This window comes from Zingiber officinale, chromosome 6B (genome assembly GCF_018446385.1).
Source record: "Zingiber officinale cultivar Zhangliang chromosome 6B, Zo_v1.1, whole genome shotgun sequence".
Lineage (NCBI taxonomy): Eukaryota > Viridiplantae > Streptophyta > Magnoliopsida > Zingiberales > Zingiberaceae > Zingiber > Zingiber officinale.
In genome coordinates, this window is record NC_055996.1 from 123,518,534 (window position 1) to 123,532,174 (window position 13,641).

Here is a 13,641-nt window from a genome sequence, read left to right on the forward strand (position 1 = left end):
TGTGAACTTCAAGTCAAAGGAGCATGCTGCCAACACATTCGTAGTTGGCCAATCCTTTCCTCCTCAATATATAGGTGTGTCTACATTGGATACCTTAACACAAATATGAGTTCCATCTAATACACCAACATAATCCTACAATTAGGAGACAATGAGCATATTTAGCTACAAAGTACCTTACAAACCTTCTAAAATTCAAAATGATCAAAATGAGTATTACCTTGAAGGAGGGATTTCAGAAGGTTTGTAAATTATCAAACTTTATGAAAATGATTATTAAACGAGTTTGAATGATTTTGAGCAAAATGAGTGTTTGATCATTTTGTGAACTATTAAATGAGTTCATTATTGAATGAGTGTTTGATCAAAATCATCATTCGAATGTGATTTTGAGCAAAATGATCAAACTTTATGAAAATGATTATTAAACGAGTTTGAGCAAAATAAGTGTTACCTTCTAAAATACAAACCTTCTAAAATTTAAACGAGATTGAATCATTTAAAAAGAATTAGGATATTTTTGATGAAACCTTTCATTTTTTTCTCTCCCTCTTCTCCCTATGCATGTTACATCCCAACCATACCATATGCCACCCCTTCGCTCATTCCTCTCTTTTATTTTTTTTTCCTCTTCTTCCTCATTTGCTTCTTCTCCTTCTCTTCTCCAACGTTAGTAAACCTACAATTTTTTCCTCTCCTCTTCTAAAGCACAAGAGCTTTTTTCTTCTCCTTTCTCTTCTCCAACAAGCAAAAAATGCAACACCAGTTGCTTCCCTCTTCTAGCAACAAGATCAAGCAGTCATCAACCCCCCTATCTTCTTCCTCTTCTGGTATGTTTTTAGGATTTTATTGGCACAACAAAATAGTCATGTCTTGTCTTACCTTGCTCTCTTTGTGTTATTGCCGAGCTCATCGAAACTAGTCAAGGTTGTTAACGAAGAAAGTAAAGTTCTCCTTTTTTTTACTTCTTCCTCTCTATTTTATCTTCTCTATTTTTCTCAAAAGCAATGATCTTCCAAGAGTTGTAAGTTATTCCTTCCTCGTTTCATGAATTTTTAAAAATTGTCCCTCCTAATTGAAAATCTTGGCTACGCCCCTGCTGACACAAGCGAACAAAGCCATCCACACTTACCCTAAGAATGCTATGGCATACCTCATTAAATGTCATAAGGTTGTGTAACAAAATGCGTCATGCGTCATCTTTTTGCTCATTATTCTCCATTAGACCTTTATCTACATACTTATGCATATCCTTCAACATCATCCCAAGAATAACTACACAATTTCTATTTATGAAAACTTCATCATCTGAACTCTCATCTAGACTATCATTATTCTCCTCATAACAATCATTAACATTCAGATAATCTCCTTCACCATTATCCCATTCCATCTCATCAAATTTGTTAAAAGATAAACAATAAAAATAGACTACTTTAATAAACTCAACAACGTTGCTATCAGAAATTAATATTTCATCTAATCAGAGTTATATTTCATCTAAAAGATAGAAATCGGTAAAATGAAGATAGAAATCAGCGAGAGGAGGAAATTAAAACGAAGATAGAAATTAAAATGAAAATAGAAATTAGAGTTATATTTCACCTAATTAAAGTTATAGAAATAAGAAAATTATATTTTATCTAATTAGTTATACTTCATCTAATCAAAGTTTTCTAATCAGCGTTTCTCTACTGTTAGAAATTAAAACGAAGATAGAAATCAGTAAGATCCAAACTTACTGCAATCACATAGAAGGAAAACTCAACACAAAGCAGTCACTAAGCAATCATAGGAGAAGAGCAGTAGTTTACAACAGTTGTGAATCAATCGTGAGAGCAACAATGTTAGAGCAATTGTAGTAGTCTCAAAAGAGAAAAAGAGGGACTCATGGAGGAGTCAACGGGTGAGGAGGAAGAAGAAGAGTCCACAGGTGAGAAGGAAGAAGAAATCGACAGCTTAGCAGAGACATCGTTGGGTGTGGTGGTAGAAATCGCCAATTTAGCAGAGGCATCATTGGGTGAGGAGGTAGAAATCGTCGATTTGGCGGAAGAGAAAAGGAAGGGTTAGGGATATTTATGTGATTTTATTTTATTTAATTTTCTTTCCTTTGTCTTTCCATCTGATTTGGACGAGATAAATTTTCCTCGAAAATGTATCCGTCGAAGGAATACAATTTCCATTGGCTTTAAATTTTTAATCAAGTAAATAATAAAAGAATTTCTACAACGGAAACTTTTCTTTTAATTTTCTTTCCTTATCTCTAAGTAAACAAAGACTAAAACAATGTTATATTGCCAGGCCACCATACTTTGAATTGAATTATAAAAGTATCAGGTTTTATAATTGTAAAAAAATAAAAGTAAATTATGGTTCAATCTGCTAGATCCGGTGGTGATGATATAACCTGAGCACAGTTAAAATGATGGTATAATATTATTTAGATGAAGTTGAAATTAGACTTAGACTCTATATTTGTTCCATACATGGTGCTCACAAAATACAACAATTGTCTCCCAAGATACAATAACTTTATCTTGCAATAGTAGCACTGTAGATAGCAAGACCTCCGAACCAAAAAAACTTCTCGAACTCTCCAACTGCAAGTATGGAATGCAATGTTTATTTTGCTTTGAATTAGAATGAATCAATGAGAATGTGAGACATCTTATATATATTTTGTGAAGGGGTAGAAAAACCTCTTGGTTCAATCAAGTCTCATTCATCCAACTTGAATTGGATGATCTAAATCACATCCCTTCCCAAGGAACATAATGTCCCTTTCCAAAGAACACAATGTCTCTTCATTTGAATGTCTTATATTTTAAATTCAATGATTGAGATTGAGTCGTCCAAAGAGACACTTATATCCACTCATGATGAACCCGATTTGTCCATCCTAATCTGATGATCCAGAATAAGCCATGTCACATATTAAGTGATGAACTTTAATTTCTTATTCACACCATTATTGGCTCAAAATCAATTTTCCTACTATCATCTACATGAATAAAAATTAATGTATGCATGTATGTGGACATTAAAGGAGAGTTCAAAGATTAGCACATTAGAAGAGGTAGCTTGTGACTCTAAACCTTTCATAATAGAATACTATCAGATTTACTAGGTTGCTTAGTAAAAGTGATGTCTTGAACTACTTAGTTGTTTGTGTAAACCAAGACAATGATATCTACACAATAGCCTTTCTCACATCTTTATAGTTCTCATGATTATGTCCATTTTGTCGATGGATAACATCTTGGATTCATAAGTGTTTGGTTGAAACAACCTGTCTTCACACTTATATAAATGACCTATTATCAAGAATATCCTACTATACTCTACTTTTCCTAGTATAACCTCACTATATATAGTAGACAATACTTTTCCATCCTAGGAATGAAAGGGGAACTAATCTAAGTGCTCACACAAACTTTTATAATTTTGCTGTCCCATTGAACCAAGATCTTAAGATCTCCAATCAACAAAGTTGGGTTACTATTATGAATGTTTTTGCTTATAGATTTTTAATCTCATTCCTCATGATAAGCATTATATTATATCTCTATTCAAACTTTTTTATAAATAGATTCGCTAAGTTATCTTTCGATTTAACATAATCAACAAAAATAACTCTATTTGAGATCAACTATCTAATGGTATTATGTCTTCGATGAATGTATCATGACTTATCATTATACATGCTATTTTGTGCCTGTACAATTGTCAATTGATTATCACAATATATCATCACAGCAAACACTACTTTTCCTAACATGGGATATCCTCTAAGAAGTTAAAAAGTCATTCAGTTTTTTTTTGCGGCTTTATCTAAGGCTATAAACACAGATTCCATAGTTGATCGAGTTATACACATTTGTTTCATGGATTTTCATGACATTACTCCACCACCAATGATAAATATATATCCACTAGTAAATTTAAAGTCTTTTATATCAGATATCCAATTTACATCATAACAGTCTTTTAGTACCACTAAATATCTCATATAATGTAATTCATACTCTAAGGTGCATCTTAAATATTTAAGAACCCTTACTTATGTCTTCCAATAATTATCATTTGGATTACGTATAAATCTGCTTAATTTGTTAAACACATAGGCAATATACGGATGTGTGAAGTTAGTAACATACATCAAACTATCAATTATCCTTGAATATTCCAATTGTGATATAGGTTCACCATGATTCTTAGTCAAATATCAGCTTAAGCCCATTAGTATTTTTACAGAGGAAAAATCATATGCATTAAATTTCCTTAACACTATCAAAATAATGATATTGTGAAAGAACAATTCCTCCTAATGTCTTAGAGATCTTAATCCCTAGTATAACGTCTACTATACTCTTATCTTTCATATCAAAGTTCTTCGTCAACATCTTCTTAGAAGTCATGATTATATCATGATTACTTCCTATTATGAGCATATCGTTTACATATAGATAGAAGATGATAAATGAGTCATACCTTTAATAGATATGCATTTGTCCCAAATATTTATTTTAAATTTATTTGACATCATAGTTTTGTCAAATTTTTCATGTTGCTATTTTGATGTTTGTTTTAACTCATATATTGATTCATGAGTCTACACATCTTCTTTTTTTTTTGTTCTGGAGTCACAAATCCTTTAGGTTACTCCATATATATTTTTTCCTCTAATTCCTCATTTAAAAATATTATTTTTACATCCATTTAATGTATCTCAAGGTTATATATTGTAGTAATAGCAATAAGTATTAGAATGGATGTGATTTTTATTATTGGTAAAAAATATCAAAGAAGTCAAGATCTTCCTTTTGTTTGAATTTCTTTGCCACTAGTCTTGTCTTGTACTTGTCAATAGTTTAATCAGTCTTATATTTCTTCTTTAAGATCCATTTATATCCTAAAGGTTTGATTTCAAATGAAATATCTATCAATTCTCAAGTATGGTTTTGACTGATGGAATTTATTTCACTAAAGATAACTTCTTTCTCAATATCAATTTGTTTTACTCTCATCAATTTGATCATCCTATCAAGTACTAAATTATACTTTAAAAATTTTTAGTAGGATCGTACGATTCTACGATCTAATCTTGACTATTTCGATCCGATCCTGACCCCAGATCGATCTTGCATTGGATCACGAAAATCAGTAAATGTATTATAAATGTTTCAAGATCTTACAACCTCAAACATACAATCCAAGGCACTCAATCACAAGCTAAAACATAAGCTAACAACCTTTAGACATGAGGTATTTACCACTAAATAGCCCACATCCTCAAGCTCACAATCAAAAAACCATAAATAAGCAAAACAAGCATATTACAATCACTACAATCAATACAAATCCATAAAATGATACACTTGTATTTAGATCTTACAAAACATCCTATCAACATCAGGAGTCATACCCTCAGGTCAATATCTATTGCAGGCTCCCACAAGACATAGATCATATTTGAAACACCAAGATATCAAGCTTTCATTTTGCGATTGGCACTTTTGTAATGTTGCCCTAGAGTCTGAAATAACTCATCTACTGATCGGATCTCATAACTGATCTCTATCCATCACTTCACCTTGTCCTATAGAGCACGAGTGATGGGCACTTAAAAAATAAGTGGTCATTTGACTCATCATGGCTCTGGCAAAGCACACAATCCTTGTTCGGCTTATATGACATCCTATCTATTGTTCACAGTTTCCTATGTGCAAGTAGCCATATAATGAAAAGATACTTTGGCATGATCTCTAGCCTCCAAATCACCGATATCCAAGCCACCACCGAACCTCTCGATTTGAAGGGCTCATAGGTATTTGCAGCCCCTTTCTTCTCTGTCGTGAACCAATTGATCATCTTCATGTTCGTTGCACCATTTCCATTTTGTAGCCCTTTGGATCTTGTTCCGATGTCCACAAGCCACTTAATAAGAGGTGAGTCTAAAACCTTGGCTTCCCATTGCCAAAAATCAATACCCTTGATGTAGTGTTGGTGGACCCATTTCACCCATAGCGAGTCCATTTTAGATTGAATCTCCCATAGTATTTTACTTAGTAGAGCTTCATTCCATGCATGAATGTCTTGAAGTCCATATCCCCATCTTGTTTAGAAAGAAAAAAGGTGGCCCATGATGTCAGAGGATGCTTGGAAGACCACACAAACATTCGACATGTGACTTTGATCTTCTCAATGACACCACCGAAGATAGGGAGCATAGAAAATAAAAAACATTCCATTCCTTGAAGGATCGTTCTTTCCAACTCCAAGCATCCCGCATACAATAAGGTATGCTTTAGCCAAACATTTATCTTCTTTGTAATAGCATCAAGTGTTGAAACTAATAGATAGAGGAAAGAAATATAATAGAGAATAATTCTTTGATCTATTATTTATTAAAGCCAATAGATTTATTTATACAAGTTGTTCAAACAATAATGGAAAGATTAAATATGACATATAATTATAAGCATAGTAATAAATATAATAGATTTGGAAGTATTGTTTTGCTATTTGATTCATGTCGATCTTGATTGTAATGTTGATCTTGATTGTGATACCAAATATAATAAATCTTAATTGATTGAAATCAATTTAAGATTATTTTCTATTATTGTCATTACTCTCGACAAACTCAATGGCAGTGTCTGAACGTTGAGTTTGAGTGCTAACTTGATGAAATGTTATCTGGATAATGACTTAATAAATATATCAGTAATTTGATCTTCAGTAGAGATATAAAAAATTGAAAGTTGTCGAGTCATCATACTCTCACGAACAAAATGTAAATCAATCTCTACATGCTTGGTATGAGCATGAAAAATAGGATTTGCCTCAAGATAAGTTTCCCCAATATTATCACACCAGGTTTTAGATGTAGCAGCTGGGAAAAAGTATAATTCTGAAAGAAGATATTGTAGCCAAATAATTTCTAACATCGCATTAGCTATAGCTTTATATTCAACTTCAATACTTGAGTAAGAAACTATAAGTTGCTTCTTTGAAAGCCAGGAAATAAGATTGCTCAAGAAATATGGCATATCCACTAGTAGAACGTCTATTTTTGAGAGATCCAGCCAAATCTGCATCACTGTAGGCAGTCAACTCTCATGAGGACTGACGATATAAAAGAAGACCATGTAGAATAAAGTCTTTGAGATATCGAAAAATTCTCTTAACACCTTCCCAATGGTGTTCAATAGAAGCATGCATAAATTGATAGGCACAATTGACAACGAAAGCAATATCAAGTCGTGTAATGGTGACATATTGTAGGGCATCAACAATCCTTCGATAGGTCTGGGGTCAGCCATTGAAGAGGAGGATAATGTGCAGTGAAACCACCTTCAATGATTGGTATGGAAATAAGACGTGCACCATCCATTTTAGCTAGTTGTAGAAGTCCAGTAATTATTTTTTTTGAGAGAGAAGACAACCTTCAGAATGTGAAAGAAACTTTATACCAAGGAAAAAATGAGCATTCCCAAGATCCTGAATAGAAAACTCTTAACGAAGAAGATAAAGTAAAATAGTAATGTCATTTTGATCACTACCAGTTATTAATATATCATACATATAAATCAGACCAAATATTGAAAATTCCTCATTACATTTATAGAATAGAAAAGAGTCAATTTTTGAGCAAGAAAATCCCTAAGTATGAGCCAAGTAGTAGATGATGAAATCATGCACGAGGTGCTTGTCGAAGACCATATATAGATTTCTAAAGTTGACACATATGTGTTGGAAGTTGTAGGTGGATGAATTCAGGTGGTTGCTCCATATAAATACTTTCTTCAAGGTGTCCATGAAGGAAAGCATTGGAAATATCTAATTGTCATATCGGCCAATTGGGGCTAATAGCTATAGATAGTAGCAATCTAATAGTTATAATTTTGACAACTGGACTAAAGTATCATTGAAGTCAATACATGGTTGTTGATTAAAGCCTTTAACAACAAGACGAGCTTTGTAACGTTCAATAGATCCATCTGTGTGATACTTAATTCGATAAACTCATTTAGAGCTCACAATATTCACATATGGAGTACGAGAAACTAAACTCCAGATTGCATTACGAAGAAGAGCATAAAATCCTATAGTCATAGTAGCACGCCAATTTGGATCTTTGATTGTCTGTTTAAAGCAAGCAAGTTCAATAAAATTTAAAGAAATATTAAGAGCACGTGTAAGAGGGTAACGAGTGGAAATTGATTGACATTATGCATAAATATCACTTACAGGAAGCATTCACCGAGGAGTATCATTATCAGAGCTACTCGGAGATAAGTGGTCAGACGGATGAGAATTATAACTAGAGAGTGGATCACCACTAGCCGCTGAGTCTAGAAGAGTTTATGGAGATGGAGCAGGATCCAAGATATCATCCCTCCTTGTGCTTTTAATATGTCCTAATGAATCAATCTATTGGGATTCTAGTATATTACTCTGTAATATTAGATTAGTACTTTGATTATCTGAAGGAAGATCCGAGGTAGCAACTGCAAACAAAAAAGAGATTCAAAATATATATCCGCTTGGTCAAAATATGGAGACAACGGTACACATGATGCAAATTACTATAACCAAGGAAAGTACATTGTAGAGAGTGAGGGTTTAACTTATGTTTAAAGTAAGGTCGTAACCAAGAATAACATGCGCAACTAAAAATACGAAAGAAAGAATAATGGAAGATGATTATAAAGTCTTTCCAAGTGACACTTATTTTAAAGTAGAGGAGTGGATAAACAATTGATAAGGTAAACTGCAGTTGGACGGTGTCATACCAAAATTTAAGTGGAACTGAGGCATGATTAAGAAGAGCTAAGGTAGTTTTAACCACATTACGATGTTTTCTCTCTACGGATCTATTTTGTTCACGAATGTGGGGACAAGAGACTCGATGGAGGATGCTAGAGGAAGTAAGATGATGATAAATGCTTGATAGTCTCCACCCCAATCAGAATGAAAGAGAGAGTATTTTACTATAAAAAACGCTCAACATGCTTTTGAAAATGACAAAAAATACTTAAAAGACCATATTTTCCTTTTATAGGAAAAATCTAAGTGAACTTGTTAAAGTTATCAATAAAAATAGCATAGTAAAGAAAACCCTGCTTAGAAAAAATAGGAGCAGGACCTCATACATCAGAGTGAATAATTTCCAAAGGAAAGTTAGAGTTGCAAGTAGAGGATACAAAAGGTAGTTTATGAGATTTTATTTTCATACAATCTTCACATAAATAAGATGATAGCGTTAAAGAAGTTGATAAACTAAAATGATTAATAATATCCTGAATAAGACGTAAAGACGGATGACTAAGACGTGCATGCTAAGAGAATTTATCCATGTGTTCTCCAACAAAGGTTTTGAGAGAGGTGGGTTGAATATGATAAAGATCATTTTTAGTGTGCCCTTGGAATAGAATAGTTCTTATGGCGGGATCCTTCACAAGACAATGATGAGGATGAAATTCAAAAAAATACATTATTATCAAGAGCAAATTGACGTATGAAAAGTAAATTTTTAGTGATAGAAGGAATATAAAGAGTGTTGTACATATGAAAAGTACGACCACGTGAATGAAAGGATGTGTTTCCAACATGAGCAATTTGTAAACCTAAGCTACTGCATATTTGTATCATGTCAGGTTCATGATAAGGTGAAGCTTCAATAAGAATATCATACTCCGGTGCAACAGGATGAGACACTCCAGAATCTGGATATTATCCTGGGGAATCGATGATGTTGCATTAGGAGGGATGGTGAGTGAGAATGCTCCTGAATGAGATGATTGAATACTAGATTGTCAAGATGAGGGAGAGGGTCGATTTGATGATATAGGTCCTCCTTGAAAATTTGAGTCATATCTTTTATAATTGTCACGCCCCAGAGGAGCCCCTGTCCGAAGAAATTTCGGCAGCATCTCCCCTGTACGCCGGACAATCTGAAACTTCTACATAACTCATATACCTCAGCCACAGGCGGCTGGAATAATAACAGTAAATAAAACCAATCACCATGCAGTTTATATAAGTATTCAGCCTCTGGTTGTCACAACCACGCAGTTAATAAAATAAACAACATAGTAATACTCTGACTCGAAATCAACCCTACTCAACTACACTCGTAAAGCCCAAATCTGATTTTTCTTACCTCTTCTGCCGTCCAGGCAGGCATGTAGTAGTATAAAATCGAAAACAAATCCATCAACGAGACAACTTATATAATATCTAAGTATTCAACATCCAAATCCAAATATAGTTAAGTGAGAATCAAAAATAATACAAACGATAGAAACTAGCTGGAGGTCTGCAGGGGACTAGCAACTGGAACTCCCTCCTGACAGCATCAACCTGAAAATAACAACAATGGAGGCGGGGTGAGTCCAACACTCAGCAGGTACAGTTGATATGCAAAGTAAAGAAATAACACTTAACACTAATCATGCGTACAGTCTCCTGACAATAATAAAGATAGATGCAAATCGAAGAGAACAGGAGAGAATCTGCACTAACCAGGACCCGGTAAAAGGACAAACAGTCCGAAAGGTATAGAAGACCTGTATGCATGTCAATCAAGGTATCCAAGCAATGTGCAGCATATAAGTGCAACAAACACAAACACAAACAATAAATGCATCATGCATATGATGCCAATGTCATGGTCACCCCTGACGCCAGTCAGCCGACTCACAACAACAGTGGGACCGAGTGGGTAGGGCTGTGACGACCGTGCACTCTGCATCACTACTCCTGATGAGTGACCGAGTGGACGGGATGCTGTCGGAGTACATACGTACTCCTACCCCAAATCATAAATGGGGGAGCGCCATGCTCTCATCTCCCGGTACACTGTGATGGGGAGGGATCTCTAACGTGCTACACGCTGCGTCACACTACCCATGAGCGGACCAACGGAGCACCGGAAGAGCCAAACTGACGTGCTACCACGCTGTGTCCCGCTACCCATGAGCGTCACAACGGAGCACCAAACAGTGATGAAACTGGCAAAATGCTCGACAATAAAGGAGCAATCAATCACTCAGCATGCAATCATGCGAATGGTGCATGTCACTAAACATGGTAATATACTAAACCAATCTCTGGACATATCATAATGTGCACCAAAGCGAATGAATCATATCAAGGTATCTGATCATATAAGGTATCAAACCTAGGTCCTGGCATGGTAAAATATGGTTATATCACTACCCATGAGCATGTGGAATCAGGTACATATCCATACAAGATGTAAACAAACAATCAATCAACAGGTAGCATGTATTGGGTAGTGATTAATCGAAACAAGTAAGAAACACAATTAATGCATCTTGTTAATTTAATTACTAAGCATATCAAAGACAATAAGTCAAAAGTACCCGCCTCCAATAGAAATGTCCAAATCCGACATCGAGATACTCGTCTCGCGTCAAAGTCCTGTATCAAATAGATATACGATTATTTAGCTAAATTCCTATAAATAGCTAAATAAATTCTTTAACTCTAAATTAGGGAAAAACCCTAATCCATAAACCTCGACCAACTAGGATTAGTTTCTTAAACCCTAATTCGTTCCACTATACAATTTGATTTAGGTCTAAACCTAAATCAACTTGAACTCTTCCAAATACAAACCCAATACCAAAACAAATTTATACACCTTACCTCTACTCGCAACCGATGTTGATCCACAACTAGGGACAGTCCTGCCGAAATGAATAACTGCTGCCGGAGACCAAAGAGTTGCTGCCCCACTTAGAGTTGTTGCTGCCAACAATTACTTAATTACTACCGAAAACCAACCACACTATCCTGATCAAAAACATAAATCCAAAAACCAAGATCTAATCTTACCTCAACCGTGACCTAATTCCACCAAGAAGATTGATCAGGAACAGAAAAGAGGCGGCACAGTGAGGTCCTTCAGTGAGGCTCAGCCCTAACAGCATAAAGAACAGAAAGAAGAGCGTCGGCAATAGGCTCGGCCGTCGGCGGTGGTGGCACCAGAACTCCACAGCGAAGGGAAGAGAGAAAAAATCGACACTAGACTCGGTTGCCGACACAAAGGAGGCGACCGACGGCACGCCTCCGACAGTGTTGGCTATGGCGACGACGCGAGGTGGCTAACGACCGGCAGCGACACTGTGGCGTCGGAATTGGGCGTCGACGCTGTTCCTTGTGGTGGAGGCGACAGTGGAAACTAGGGCACATGCGATTGGGGTCGGCATCGGCTGTTGTGGTCGGCGTCGGCTTCTGTGGTCGGCGTCACCGAGAAGAGAAGGAAGTGGCCGACGCTAGGGCTCGGACGCCGGCGGATCGGGAGTGAGGGCGTGCACACGAGGGAGAAGAAGGAATGCTCAGCCGTCGGCTCTCTGTTCCATAGCGTCGCCGGCGTCGGCAGAGGAGAGGGAGGAAGATCTGTCACGTGCAAAGAGGGGACGGCGTCGCATGGGTTAGGGCTCGGGAATAAGAGGAAAAGAAAAAGAATAAAAGAAAATGAGAATTTAAAAACTTTTCCTCTTTAAAATAGGGTAGCCTAAACAGGCTTTTCCGGACCTCATTTTTGTCCCCGTTAACTCGTCCATACGAGCTCCGAAAAATTTCCAAAAATTCCGGAAAATTTACTTATTAATATTCGCCTATTTCTGATATTTTACAATAATAATTTTGATTATAATGACCATAGTTGAAGCAAATTTGATAGCATCCTCGACCTCAAGCTCGACCTTGACCTCAGCCTCTGAAACCTCTAATCTGATTTTGATGATCATGTTAGGGAGGAGGCTGATTATGTTGATTAAGTTGTGAAATTTTGCTAATCATGTGTGTCGATAAAGAAAGAGAATCTGACATCCTTTGAAATTGTATTTGTAGAAGTCTTTCATGAGATGATAGCATACCATAAAGAGTTTCGAGTGACACTTGATCAATGCAAATTGTAACACTGGGAATAAAGTTATCATATTGAGGACCCAAACCTGCAAGAACATGCATTAATAGTTCTAGATCAGAGATCGGATGTCCAATTATAGCTAAGTTGTTGGCAATAGTCTTGACTGATTACATGTAGCCATTGATAGAGGCATCTATCTTCTCGTTGTACAGACTGTAATTGTAGACGAAGTTGGAGAACCCGTGCTTGAGAGTGGGATATAAAAGAATGATCAAGAGCTTTCCAAACCTAACGAGAGGTGTTGAGCCCAACGAGCATGAGAAGTATAGACTCAGTAATTAATGAGATTAATGAAGTCAAGACTAATTGATCCTTCTTAAACCAAAGAGCATAAGATGAGAATTTTTTACACTCTTTTTTTTTCTCTATATTTTTTTTTTGCTTTTTCCCGTTTTTTGTTTTTGCTCTCTGGTATTTTTTCCCTACTCTCTTTTTTTCGAACAGAATGGAGAACGAAGAAGAAAAAAAATAAAGAAAAAATGAAGAGATGAATAAAATGAACAAATAGCAACTCTGCCTTACTATGATTGACGTTGCTGAAGTTGTTGTCGTCAACGGAAAAGAGTTGTTGATGAAAGGAGAAAAAAACTGCAGCTAAAAAAAGTTGTTGTTGGATCGTGAAAGTCGATAGAGAGGAGGTGAATATCGATTTAAAACTTTATCGAGAGATTACG